The sequence below is a fragment of the Acomys minous genome (genome assembly GCF_964271855.1).
Source record: "Acomys minous genome assembly, chromosome: 5".
NCBI lineage: Eukaryota > Metazoa > Chordata > Mammalia > Rodentia > Muridae > Acomys > Acomys minous.
In genome coordinates, this window is record NC_140494.1 from 101,975,979 (window position 1) to 101,990,177 (window position 14,199).

Here is a 14,199-nt window from a genome sequence, read left to right on the forward strand (position 1 = left end):
GTGAGAGACCCTATCTCAAAAAATACGGCAAGAGATGATTGACAGAGACACTAGAGTTTACCTCTTTCCTTTACATGCACAAACATGTGTGTAACTTGACCCTGAAACCTATACACAAGTGCCCATCTGAAACACATACATACATACATACTCACATATGCGCATATATACATACATACAAACTCACAGCTATTTAAAATAGATTTCTCTTCTGAAGTTTGTTTCTCTATGGATAAGGCTTTTAATTTTTTTGTTGCTGTTGTTATTTGCAATTATGTATGTCTGTTGTATGCGTATGTTCATGGAAGCAGAGGAATTGGAGCTACAGGCAGTTATGAGTCACCTGATGCGGGTGCGAGGAACCAAAATCTGTGGCCTCTGGAGGGGAAATGCATGCTCCTAACCACTGAGCCATCTCTCTGGCTCCATCTGAAACTTTCTTTAAAATTACATTATTTCTTTTTTGAAAGCCAAGCCCTTAGCCCTTCTGTGTACCCATATCTTTAGAACATGTAATATTTACATATTCCCTTTGTCAGCATCCTCCCACCCACCCCCCCCCCATTTCCCATCAATTCCCGCACCTCCCTGAAGGTTCTAAGCAGAGGTAAGCACCATAAGGTTCCCTATATACTATTCCTCTGGTTAAACTGGAGTTCTATCCCATCCTAGGTGTCTCAGTCAGGGGTCTATTGGTGCAATAAAACACCATAACTAAAAACCAAGTTGGGGAGGCATACTGTCAGCTGAGGTTCCTTCCTGTAAGATAACTCTAGTGTGTGTGTCAAGTTGACATACGCCTGGAATCACAGCTCACCCTTTGTCAACCTGACAAACACATCACTATTAAGCCACACCTTTCTTATTCGTCCCAAGATCCCACCTTAAAACATATATCTATAACTTTGAAAGTCCCACAATCTTTACAGTTTATAACATATTAAAATTTCAGTCTCTTTAAAATATGAAAATTGCCGGGCAGTGGTGGCGCACGCCTTTAATCCCAGCACTAGGGAGGCAGAGACAGGAGGATTGCTGTGAGTTCAAGGCCAGCCTGGTCTACAAAATGAGTTCAGGACAGCCAAGGTACACAGAGAAACCCTGTCTCAAAAAGCCAAAATAAATAAATAAATAAATAAATAAATAAATAAAATATGAAAATCGAAAATCTCTTTTAGAAGCTTAAAGTCTTTCAGCTGTGGGCTCCTGTAAAAAATCAAAATTAAATTAAATACCTACTTCAAAAAGGAAGAGTCAGGTTCCAGTCAATCCAAACCAAGCAAAACTGAACTCCAAGAATATAAACAACTCAATGTTCAATTCTCTGGGATCCACACACCATCTTCTGGGAGCTTGAATCACATCTCTGTCTCCTCCCTTGTAGCACACACAGCTTATCTTCTAGGCTCTGGCTGGCTCCTTCCCACTGCTGCTCCTGTCCTTGGCGGTTATGCCTCGGTACTGGCATCTCCAAAACTGCTAGGGTCACTTGCTGCAACTTGACCTCACTTTCATGACTACCCTCTCAAAGGCTCCCTTCATGGTGCCGAACCTGAACCTCAACTTCTCTGCATGACCCCTTTAATCCTGGGTCTTCATCTGCCTGAGGATACATCTTCACCAATGACCTCTCCTGACTTCTCCCAGTGCCAAGCCTCAGCTGCTGTCCATGACCACTTAATGCTTTCAAAACCAGTACCACTAGGTGACTCTTACATACCAAGTCTGGCTGCCAACTTGAGGTACAACCTTGACCACTTTGGAACACAGCTTCTCTGTGCTCTCAGGAAGCACTTTGAGAAAATTTCACCTCAGTGATACTGGTTTCTTCTTCTTCTTCTTCTTCTTCTTCTTCTTCTTCTTCTTCTTCTTCTTCTTCTTCTTCTTCTCCTTCTCCTCCTCCTCCTCCTCCTCTTCCTCTTCCTCCTCCTCCTCTTCCTTTTCCTCCTCCTTCTTCTTCCTCTCTTCTTCTGCCTCTTCTTCTTTTTCTTTAAGATTTATTTATTATTTATACAGTATTCTGCTTGCATGTGCCTACACACCAGAAGAGAGCACCAGATCTCATTATAGATGGTTGTGAGCCACCATGTGGTTGATGGGAATTGAACTCAGGACCTTTGGAAGAACAGTCAGTGCTCATAACCTCTGAGCCATCTCTCCAGCCATCGCTGGTCTCTTCGTAATCAGGACTGATTTCTTGGCTCCAGCTGACCAACATCAATTGTCACAGCAATGCAAAAGTTTCTCTTCAGTGTTGCTGGTCACTTGTTAATCATGGCTTACTCCTCAGCCCCAGCTCACCAGAATGACAGAATCTCAATTTGAAATAGCAAATGACCCTGATAGCATCTTTATGTTCCCCTCTGGAACTTCACAAGCCAGCGTGCCATCTTCTGCACTGCTCTTAACATTCTTATCTTCTAAGCTCCTATAGAATACCCCACCAAGCCTTCAACACTCAGTGGCTTTTCTAGCACAAAGTTCCAAAGTCCTTCCACAATCCTCCCCCAAGCATGGTCAGGTCTGTCCCATTAATACCCCACTTCTAGAGTCAATTGTCTTAGTTAGGGTTTCTATTGCTGCTATGAAACATCATGACCAAAAGGCAAGCTGGGGAGAATAGGTTTTATCAGTTTAACACTTCCACATGGCTGTTCATTGCCAAAGGAAGTTAGGACAGGAATTCAAACATGGCATGAACTTGGAGGCAGGAGCTGACACAGAGGCCATGGAGGAGTGCTGCTTACTTGCTTGCTTCCCCTGGCTTGCTCAGCCTACCCTCTTATAGACCCTAAGACCACCAGGCCACAGATGGCACCACTAACAATAGGCTGGGCCCACCCCCATCAATCACCAATTAAGAATATGCCTTACAGTAAAATCTTATGGAGGCATATTCTTAATTGAAGTTCCTTTCTTTAAGATAACTCTAGTGTCAAGTTGATGTAAGACTAGCCAGCACACTAGGTTGACCTGTGGCACAGCATTGATCCCAGGCTAAATGGTGCTAAGGGTCCCTCAAGCTCGAAGATGCTAGTTCTTTGAACCTGTGATTCTAGGATTGAAGGATGAAGGTGAACATTCAGGGCATCAGCAGTAGCATCTTCATCTACTTCTACATGATATGCGCCCAATGACAGAGTCTGACTTGAAGCATTTTCCTGTGGTAATCATATTACCTAGAATAAGGCTGAAAGTCCAATTTTCAGCAGACAAAGGGAAGAACTGAGACTGTCCAACTTGGATAGAGTTGGAGTCATACAACCTTGGGACTGGATGGGAAGGAACTTGCCTCAGTCACTCATTGCTAGAGAATGCATCTGTGTGGATTTCATGGACATGAAACTTGAAAGAAGAGAATGGATAAAACCCAGGGCTAAACATAGAGGCGTGCACTCACCAAGGGCTTCCTATCATGTCATATCCTATACTAAGTATTTCGTGTCCATTAATCTTACTTAATCCACATTAGAACTCTGGAGAGAAGTTAACCAGAGTGCTCAACATTTTCTAGCTAGTGAATGATAGAACTGAATCCCAACTTCCAGATCTATTTAACTCCAAACTACACAATATTAATACTACTGTGTCTCAGAAAGGAATTAGCAAAGCCACTGTGCCTTACCTATCGGTTCGAGGTTGGTCAAGGGGCCCAAGACCAAATTCTCCTTTCTATAGCTTTGTAGTGACATTCCAGTGTCTCTGAAATTTCCAGCAAGGGCATTCCCCACGCTTAATGCAACAGCTCCTCACTCTCACACGATGAGCATCATTGATACCTAATAATTTCAGTGACAGAAGCAGGATGCGGAGTGGCTGTTTCCAAATTGGACACATTCCGATGCATCTCCTGATCATCCAAGGTCAGTCAGGAGGTCTCTATAGCCTGTAGTGCAGAGGAATATTAATGAGGGATAGGATGGGCTAAGAAGCAATGGTTCATTAAAGCGATATATCGTCATTAAGGTGCCATTACAGCAGATCAAAGGGCTACAGTAACAAGAAGCTGTGTGGGGTAGCCAAGGAAAGCTCGAGGGACAAATCAGAATGATGTAGGAAGCAGGAGCTGGAGACATTAGCAATGTTGTGCTGAAATTTCAGATTAGTTTTCTACTTTTAGTCATTTTGGATTTAAGAAAAAAAAAATGTCTAAAACTACCATGCACTCGCTAGGAATTCATTTCTCCTTTCTCCTGGCTTCTGCTGTGAGGATGAGGGCCAGGCTCTGGTGAAAGAAGGGCCTGTGTTGTGGGTCTTCATGTTTTTGCTTTGGATTGTGGGGACTGTTCTGTAAGACAGCACAGAAGAAGAAACAGGGAGAGGTTTATTTTGTAGAGTCAAGAAGTGCTTCGTGGGCTGTTTTCTGAATGGGATGAGTAGAGCATTGCAATGGCATGTTCTAGTCAAAGGTGAGCCACATGAGACTTCATGCTGGTGAAAGCACTGTGCCTAATTTGAGTGTCAAGGGCTTTAGGGGGAGTTAGAGAGAAGTGTGAACTGGGCCACCATGCTGCTACTTCCTTCTCCTCAGCTGATGCTCTGATGCTCTGAATAAACACACAGGCTGGAGCATCCCTTCCTGCTTCTTACACAACAACCACCTGGGCTTGCAAAAGCCCAGAAACAGGAACCATGTCTGTCATCTGGTCATTGCCATTGCGTACATCTGTAACTTTGGTGAGCCTACCTCAGAATGGAGGTCTAGGGATTATATAATACTCTAGTGTGTGTGTGTGTGTGTGTGTGTGTGAGAGAGAGAGAGAGAGAGAGAGAGAGAGAGAGAGAGAGAGAGAGAGAGAGAGAGAGAGACAGAGACAGAGACAGAGACACAGAGAGAGACAGAGACAGAGACACAGAGAGACAGAGACACAGAGAGACAGAGACAGAGACAAACAAAGAAAAGTAGGTCAAAAGTAAGCTGTCCATTGGCTTAAACAGCAGGAAACCCATAGAAGTCATGGCCAGGCACAAATACTGAACTTGCATTGGAACTGCAAGAGGTATTCAAAGCAAGAACATAGAGACCAAACATATGGGCTGGCCTATTTGCATGAGAGTCCTCATCAAATATAATGACAGAGAGAGAATGAAGGAGAATTACAAGATCCCCACTGATCAAATGCTTAGTTGGTATTGGGCACTTGGCGGGAGGGGCTTGCCAGAACCATGACTTAGATCAAGGATCCACCTGATCTGAGCCACCATCAGTTTTTATAAACATTGACCATTTACCTGTAACATGGTCTTTATCCTTTTTCACCATTGTCTGTGTTTTAGGAGGCTGAAGGTATCACTGTATCACTGGATTCCCAGGAGCTCTGGCTTCCAGTTGGCTGTGGTCAATTGGAGGCACTGGTAAGGGGCGGGGGAGGGGGGGGGGCAGGGAGACTATCATGTGACGAGGAGAGCAGAGTTATTCTTCCCCTAGCTTCCTGTCATTTGGAGAGCCATGGGTTAGCCTGGTCCTTCTTCAAATAGCCCCAGCTCCTCTTGGGTTGTGCTCCTACAGGCAGATACCTGTTTTTGGCTCTAGTGACTGTTCCAGAACACTCCTCAGTCCTCATACATCTCCCACGTTCTTTTGAATGCAAAGTATCCTGCAATCCAAGCTCACCTTAAACTTCACACATAGCCAGAAACACTCATGAGGTAATGACCTTGCTGCTTCCACCTCCTCCGTGCTGAGATTTCAAGTGTGCGTCACCATGCCCATCTCATTCCTTCTAGAATATCTGATTGCATGTGCCATGGAGGAACACTTTCTTTTTGAGGTAGGATGTCATGTAGCAATGACTGGCCTCAAGTTACCGTGTAACCAGTAATGATATGGAACTTCTGGTCCAATCTTCATGCCTCTGCCTCCTTGCTGAGATTCCAGGAATGTGCCACTATAGCTACCCGGTGTTACCTAGTCTCAGGGATCAAACATAGTAGGCCAGCACCCTACCAACTGAGCTGCAACACCGGATCTCAGAACAGGAATCATCTGTCAAACTGACAGCATTGAAGTTAAGATCTGAATAACTTTCCCTAAAAACAAGTTTCTATCCCGACTGTGACCTTGGCCTGCAATTTCGTCAGTGTGAATTGTTGCAAAGGGAACCCTCATGAGCTCTTCCGTTGTCCCTGTGTTCTGTCTCGAGTGTGAATACGCTCCCTTAGATGGAGAGTGGTACCTTGTTAAATATACATAGATATTAGTACACTTGGTTTTTCCTCAATTGTGTAAGAATGTAAAACTAAAGCTGTATTGAAATAGTGAATTATTGAAAGTAACTAAATATTAATAGATTAGCGTGCAGTAATTCAGAGCACGGGCTTTTAGCTCAGACACATGGAGACACAAATCTTTTAACCGTGTGCCCTGAGAAGTTACTTAATCTCTTCAAGTCTTGGCTTTTCTTTCCCATAAAATAGTCGTGTAACTGGGATCAACTGAACACTTTATCCCTGCTATTGATTCTTCTGCCTTCTGTTCTTACAGATTTCAGAAGCCACAGGGATGCGATTACTAGTGCCACCGTGATTTCGGTCCTACTCTGACTGGTGTCTAGAATTTCTATCATACAGAGTACAAGCATTGATTGCTTTGAACAGCATATCGAATGGCGGTCCAGGATGACTGACGTTCTTCTCCTAGGAGGGAAGCATTGCCCTTCCTGGCGTTATGCATCCTAACCATCAAACAGCTATTGGTCACTCAGAAAGTGTGAGCATGGTATCTGCCCAAGCATTGACGACTACTCTGCAGTATGCAGTTTGTCCTTCTGTCTAATGCACAGTCCCCAGATAACACCCAGCCTCCTCTTAGTTTCCGACATGCTTGAGTTAACTGGGATACTCCTAGCTTGTGATTCATTTGCCTTCGGGCGTGCATGCCCCAAACACCAAGTCTTCTTGGAACAAAGGGCAAGCAAGCGGCAAGATAAGAACAGGAGGCCAGGAGATGTGCTGAGCTCACATTTGCCTGAGTTTCTTAGTGCAATTGCTTTTGAAATAAGGCTCTCACTTCCCTTCCTCATTATTTGTTTGTTTCTTGTCAGCTTCACACATGTATGATAACTAATAACGATGTCTTGACTTTGGGCTTTAGTATTAAATACCCAGGAACTAATTCTTTAGCTGAATACGCCTGAGACACAGCTTGTTCAGCTGAGAGAACATCAATAGTACCTATTTGTTGAGTGTCGTGGGGAGGCTAAATGATATTCATACAGCGTGAATCCAGAAAGCACTTGAAAAGCACTACCTGCCATTATTGTTGTTAGTTTTCATTTACAGCCTCCCTAGTAACACGGGCAGCTTTTCAAGCATATCTGCCATCTGCCTGTCAGTGTTGGTGAGGTGTCTGCTCAGATCCTTTGCCCATTTGTTAGTTGGGCTCTTGACATCCTTATCACTGAGGCTGTGGATTCTTTGCAGTGTTTGGACTACTCGACTTTATCAGATATGTCATTTGCAAATAGCATGCCCTTACCTACCCTTTGGCTTAGCATTTCATGCTTTTGATGACACTATTAGCAAAACACTGTTAAAATAATACTACACTCTGAGTTACCTCATAGATTTAGTGGGCTAATATTTTAGAGGATTTAGAACAGTTGCTGGCACATGTTTAAGAGCTGCATGGGTGTCAGTCAATACACAGTAATATTTAAGTATAAATACCCAGTTTAATCCCTTCCTACCTAATTAAAAAAATGATTCTTAGTCACTTCTCAAACTACCTTCTGACCTTATCCTGAATGCTTTCTTTAGAAAACCTTCCAGAGTTCATGCCTGGTTTAAGTCTCTGATTTTTAGCATCAGGTCAGCTTATGGGCAAAAGCTATTTTAAGAAACCTTTCCTAAATATTTTATTTCTCACACTCTCCACAGGAGCATCCCCTTTTGTTGAGTGCTGTGGATGAGTCGCTGAAGACATGCCTTCGAATCCAGCATCTTCCCTTGGCCCCACCTCAGTGACAGAAAACAGAAGTGAGCCTGGAGCCCTTGATTCTCTGTTAATTTAGAGATTTATGTCCGTTTGATTGGACAATAACTCAGGACAGCGAAGGCATAAATGTTTTCTTTTAAAAATGAGGCAGAATTACTGTTCTCTGGTGTCAGATTCACGATAATGGAGAATATGAATTTCTTATTTAGATCAGATAAATGCTTTCATGACTGAATTAATCTTTGATTTTGAGGCCCGTAGCTGGTTACAGAACAGAACAGAAGGCGTCTGTGGTACAGAATGAAAGATTTCCCTCTTACCCAATTGCTTCAGCATTCTTAGAAGAGATACTTAAAATGCCTCCTCTCCTGGGGAGTCAAAAGAGCATACCTGACACTAGGGCCTTCCTGGAGCTGCAGAAAAGCATTCTGGGTGTGTGGACAATCCCTCTGACGCCATGTGAAGCTGACCTAGAGATGCTTACTATTCGGGAGGAAAACATAGGACTGAAGTTGGATTATTTCTCATAGGGACGATGGATGGTGGATTCCAAGACACAGAAGGCTTGGATGGGGAAGCCGAAGAAGGCAAGGTTAAAGGAAGCTTAACAACGGTGAGACGTAAGTGAGGAGACTAGAAACAAGGATGATTAGCAAAGCCCTCTAAACACCTCAGCGATCAAACCAATCCTGTTTACACGGGTCTCAGGAGCACATGACCTCAAATAGGTACATGGTTTGACTTCTCCCCCCCCCCACCCCCCGTAGAAGTCCTCCAGAAACAAAAACTAGAATGAAGACTAGCTTCAGTGATAAAGAGAATTTATTGGCATAAATCATCAAGAAACCTAAGAAGTGAACTGACTTCAGGCTTGGCTGGATCCAGATGTTCAAAGCATAACACAAAACTGTCACCTCTTGCTTATGTATAAGCACCTACTTCTGCTTGTTCAGTAAAGGTGTTTTCCATCTGATATCGGATGATCACTGGCTCTGTCTGGCTCATGGCACTCCTAGAGAAACAGACAGAGAACGTCCTTTTCCCCAGCCACTATGTTATTTCTCAGACCCTGAAGAGGACTCAGCTGGTGCCGCATGCCCACCTCTCTACTTCCAGGGAAATGACACGTTCTGCGATCGGCTGAAGACAGGTGCCCAGGCTCCCACAGGGTGTGGCCAAAAGGCATTTTCCAACAGGAAGATTGACAAACAGCTCTGTCTGATTAGAACACTTTTCTAAACTCTTCAGTTCACCTATTTTCACACCTGTGGAGTCTGTTATGAGTTCTGTTTGGGAAAGGAGTTTGACGTCATCATGGGCATTATGGTCAGGCTGGGGACCATCCTTTCAGAATTCTCTGCACTTCATGGTGGACGATGACGATCTGCCCAGATGCTGCAACCTAGATTTAAATGTTTAAGGGTAGAACCTCAAACTGACAAGGAACTTCTCTCCCTGATGTCTAGCATTCATGGTGCTGGCAGGTGCTATGCAGGCCGCTGGGGGAGGAGAACCATCAGTGATATTAACCGGCATTAGACTCTTCACGCTACAATGCCAACCTGCGAGGAAAGATGTGTCTACTGGTGCAGTAGTGGCATGGCTGCTAAGAGGGCAACCAAATGCTTTCTGATTGGATTTAAAGTCTGCTGCAAATGGAGGGATTTCATACCTGGCACTGTAAAGCCATGACAAAAGCCCATGACTTGGGGGGACTCACAGGTACCAGAGAGAAGCTTCCTGGTGTTGTTTCACTAAATGGTCATGCTGACAAACTACATTCTTTTTTTTTAAAAAGATGTGTTTATTTATTATTATGTATACAGTGCTCTGGCTGGAAGGGGGCATCATATCACATTACAGATGGTTGTGAACCACCATGTGGTTGCTGGGAATTGAACTCAGGACCTTTGGAAGAGCAGTCTGTGCTCTTAACCACTGAGCCATCTCTCCAGCCCCAACAAACTACATTCTTCACATTTATGTTTATATTCAGAAAATTGTCTGCTTTCAGCCTTGGTCAGAGAAGCTTCTTTTTCAGTGGTTAATGCAGATAATCATACCTGGCAAAGATGCTAAGAATAAGTGACTATGAGAGTCAGCCCTAGATGAGTCATCTGTATCAATCTCTCTCACCTGAGGCTCAGGAAACATGGAGGGAAAGTGGGTAGAAAGAATAGAAGGGATGGAGGATAGACAGGGAAGAGAGCTGTGAAACACTGTCTTCTGGATGTGGCATGGGTAGTGAACACATAAACTCAAAGCGCCTATAGTTGCCTACACAAGACTTGCAAAGACCAAGCCAGTCAAAATCCCAGTATGGGTAGGGGAGGAGGTCCGAAGGCCTCACCCCTATTGGAGAAGCTCTTGGTGTTTGATAGCTTCTGGGGAAGGAAAAGTCACTTATCCTTGGGAGTAGGACTGCTGGCAAGTTCTACACTCGTGCATATGTGGTCAGAACTAACTGGATTCAAGGGTTAATAACAACAGCATTAATGATAGTCATGAGGTCCTTGGGAGAGCTGGAGGGAGCTGTTGATGGGGGGGTAGGTGAGATTAAAATATGATATATATACAAATTCCAAAGAATACATTAAAATTATATTTTAAAATGGGTAACCTACTGCATCTCACCTCACCAACTTGCCTTTCTGCCTCCTCAGCTAATGGCTAAAGACACACCTGAGAGGGACAGAGTGTTCTACCACAAGTCACATCACAACATTTGCCATGTGCTTTTGCTCATACTCTCAGTTCCCCAGTCGGTTCTAGGGTAAAATCACAAGGACAGAAATGAAAAGAAGCCTCACCGCAGTACTTAGAATTCCTCTGTGGTAATTTGATGACAACCCCTTATTTCCCAGCGAGGGGTTTGACAGCTTGATTTTTAAAAAAATTCATCCACAAGATAGCCTCAATTTAATGTCCAATTTCTCTTTAATAATCTTTGCAGGCCCCCTGGAGTTTTGGTCATTTAAACAGAACATAATAGAATTTTCTCAAGAAATAAAAAAAAAGTGATTTCTTTATATGGCTTCTCTGGTTCAAAGGCATTTACATAGTCGGTTCATCAGAAAAGCTGGAACAGATGCACAAAGTGAGAATCTTGCTTTTCTGTTCTCAGAATCTTTCCCCGACTCCTTCTGGGTCTTCCAGGAACCTCGCCTGTTATTATTCCTTTCAGGAGGTCTTCCTTGACCAATCGTTCCTAGATCTTATTACATAATTTTTTTCAGCATATAAACAAGAGCTACGAATACAGTTTCAATCAGGTTCATGAATGGATCTGAAGTTTGTGAGTCTTAGGAGACGAGTGTGTCCCTGAATCCTTGATTTTTGTGTCAAGGTCCTTCTGTCTCAAACGAAAAGACAAAAGATGGGCTGGCTTTGTTTCTCAGTGGTGAGCACTTGCCTGCCAGGTGTGCGCTATACTGTGGGCTTGAACGTTGGCAACACAGATGAGAGAAAAGGGGTGGGATATTCCAGTCCTCAGAAGTGGAGGTGGGAGGGCCATAAACTCCAGGTCATTCTAGGCTATGTAGCAAGACTCTTTACATTTCTTTGTTGGTTTGCTTATTGCTTTGCTTTTTGAGGCAGGGCCTCTCTGTACAGCCCTGGCTTGTCCTAGATGTTGCTATCTGGACTTGGCTGGTCTTGATTTCACAGAGATCCACCTGCCACTGTCTCCCAATTGCTGGGATTAAGAGTGTAGGCCACCATGCCAGGCAAAACCCTGTTTTTTAAAAATACCCAACGAACAAAACAAAAAGAAAATAAAAGAAGGAAGGAAAGATAGAAGAAAGAGAAATGCATGCTCAGGCCTCTTACGGATGCTCGTTGAGTTAAAGCATTTGTTTGCCAAGTGACATGATTATAGCAGCCCCTGAGTCCATGGAGTGTCTTCCTCAATTTGTGGACATCTGAAATTGTTTTCCAGAAGACAGGAACAAAACTGAAGCTACAGACGAAGTTGAAGCAAGTACTGAGGAATTGAAATATATTCATTCTGCCTCGAATGATAGCTATTCGGTGCAGCATTTTTGTCACAGCCCTTGCAATCACCTGTGATTGACAGTGCTAACTAGGCATCCTTTAGCCGTGATTGGCAGTGTTAATTGGCCATCCCCACTCAGTCTGTGGGTCTACACAGGGCTCTAGACACACAATGAAAATTAACTGGGGTGTGAGAGGTGACAAAAAGTCCTTTTTGTTCTGTCTGTGCTAAGATACATGGGACAGATGTTTCCTTCCTTCCTTCCCTCATTCATTTTCCTTATGTTTTGATTTGGTGTTTTATGAGACCGGATCTTGATATCCAGCACTGAGTGGCCTTATGTAGTGCCATTATGTACCTCCTACATAATACCCTAAGATGGCCTTTAACTCACAATGATCCCCCTGCCTCAATCTCTTGAGGGCTGGGATCCTAGGCACTAAGCACCATGCCCAGACTAACATTGACTTTTTTTTGTCCCCCAAAGAACAAAGCTCGATTAAAGGATAAGATTTAAGGATTAGTAGCCCTCAGGGGCCCCCTTCTCTCAGAAGGGGGGGGGGTGAAAGGAGGGGGGATGAGGGTGGAAACTGGGAGAAGAGGGCGGAAGGGGCTGGGATCAGGCTGTAAAGTGATTAAATTTTTTTAAAAATTGAAGGATTAGAGGAAGAGAAGCAAGGAGCAATTATTCCCAGCTGTGGAGGAAAGGATATAAATTTCCTGGCCTCATATTTCCCTAAGATATTGCCACTACACACAGAGGCAGCCGTCCTTCCAATAGTCCCAAGTGAAACAGCTGGCCCCCGGGTGTGCTTCTTCGCCGGGTCAGGAATTTTACGTCTTCGTTTCTTGGTTTGTAGATTCTCAGCCCATCTGTATCTCCCTGGCTTCATGCTCCTTCCACGCAACCTCTCCTTCTGGACTGAGCACCCACAGGTGGGTTCCCCAGGGTAACCCAGTGGGAGTTCCCAGGAGCTTTCCTCCTTATGTACCTATCCAAGAGCCCCCCTCTTCTTTTAAGATGCAAGGACTATGTGTCCTTGACCCCATATGAGGTCACATAATTAAGCTGAGGGGTGCGGGGGTCGGGGAGCGTAAAAGTTTGGCAACAGTTAAAAAAAGTTTATGTATCCTCCGGTACAAAAATGTAATTCACAATCAAATATATAATGCTCCAGATGTGACACTGGCTGAGTTACATCACTTGATGTCATTGTAGCCTTGGTTCCCACACAACCTAGTCACTCTACACTGTGCTGACCCTCACATGGAATATACCAAAGAGCCATGCCTGGAACACCTAAGCTCAGATCCAGGATTATTTTCCGTTATGAATGGCAATCTTTTTACTGTACATTCCAGGCTTTCTGTTGTCATGGAAACCTAATGGCTTAGCTACTGAAAACAAAGACTTTTAATATTCTCCTACCATCATTCCTAGGATGCATCAAATTGGTACCTCTCTCTGGGGTATCTATTATTTATTTATTTTTTATTTTTATTTTTTTAGATTGTTTGGTATTCAAACTTGGTGACGCTCTTTGCTGCCAGACCTCCGCCATCATGGGTCGCATGCACGCACCTGGGAAGGGCCTGTCCCAGTCAGCGCTGCCTGACTGCTGTAGAGTCCCCACATGGCTGAAGTTGATGTCCCATGGCGTGAAGGAGCAGATTTACAAACTAACCAAGAAAGACATGACCCCCTCCCAGACAGGTGTGACCCTGAGGGGCTCACATGGTGTGGCACAGGTCCATTTTGTGACTAGTAATAACATCCTGAGAATCCTTAAGTCCAAAGGCCTGGCCCCTGATCTCCCGGAGGATCTCTACCACTTGATTAAGAAAGCCGTTGCTGTCCGCAAGCACCTTGAGAGGAACAGAAAGGATAAGGATGCTAAATTCCACCTGATTCTGATAGAGAGCAGAATTCCCTGGTTGGCTTGTCACTATAAGACTAAGCAGTCTTTGGAAATACGAGTCGTCCACAGCCTCTGCTCTAGCGGCATAAATTCCCTTGTGTGCACAGCAATAAAATCACTTTGAATTAAAAAAATTGGTGACATAAATTTATTAAGAAAAATTATTAAATGAATTTTGGCTAAAGACTAGGATAGAATTTCCGATAATTTCTGAAGTGGCCCTAAACGTATTTCAGCCGTTTTGTATTTTTCAAACTCTGAATTTTTCAAAGTGGTGTTCTCATCACTGACGATAATTATATCATAATATTGATCAACTCTGACAAGTGGTGATGATGCCTCTGCATCCT

The 14,199-nt window shown here is 43.8% G+C and overlaps 1 pseudogene across 1 annotated transcript; it reads left to right on the plus strand.

Moving 5' to 3' along the window:
* Positions 1-13,491: 13,491 nt before the first annotated feature.
* LOC311597228 (small ribosomal subunit protein uS15-like) lies at positions 13,492-13,977 on the plus strand (annotated as a pseudogene). Its single transcript has one exon. The product of its transcript is annotated as a small ribosomal subunit protein uS15-like (transcript).
* The last annotated feature ends 222 nt before the right edge of the window (positions 13,978-14,199 follow it).